We start from the raw sequence: 569 nt of genomic DNA, 5'->3' as shown, positions 1-569 counted from the left end.
CGCCTCCGCCCCCTCCGCCTCGCCGTCGCCGCCGCCCCCGTCCGTGGCGCCGTCACCACCGCCACCGTCGGCCTCGCCCTCACCGCCGTCGCCGCCGCCGCCGTCCGCGTCGCCGTCGCCGCCGCCGCCGTCCGCCTCGCCGTCGCCGCCGCCACCATCCGCCTCTCCGTCGCCGCCGCCGCCGTCCGCCTCGCCGTCGCCGCCACCGCCATCCGTGTCGCCCTCACCGCCGCCGCCGTCCGCCTCGCCGTCGCCGCCGCCGCCATCCGCCTCGCCGTCACCGCCGCCTCCATCCGCCTCGCCGTCGCCGCCGCCTCCCTCCGCCTCGCCCTCCCCGCCGCCTCCCTCCGCCTCGCCGTCGCGGCCGCCCCCCTCCGCCTCGCCGTCACCGCCGCCTCCATCCGCCTCGCCGTCGCCGCCGCCGCCATCCGTGTCGCCCTCATCGCCGCCGCCGTCCGCCTCGCCGTCGCCGCCGCCTCCCTCCGCGTCGCCGTCGCCGCCGCCGCCATCCGCCTCGCCGTCGCCACCGCTCCCGTCCGCGTCGCCGTCGCCGCCGCCGCCGTCTGCCT

This window comes from Emiliania huxleyi (genome assembly GCF_000372725.1).
Source record: "Emiliania huxleyi CCMP1516 unplaced genomic scaffold EMIHUscaffold_47, whole genome shotgun sequence".
Taxonomy (NCBI): Eukaryota; Haptophyta; order Isochrysidales; family Noelaerhabdaceae; genus Emiliania; species Emiliania huxleyi.
Note: the sequence above shows the minus strand (reverse complement) of the source record.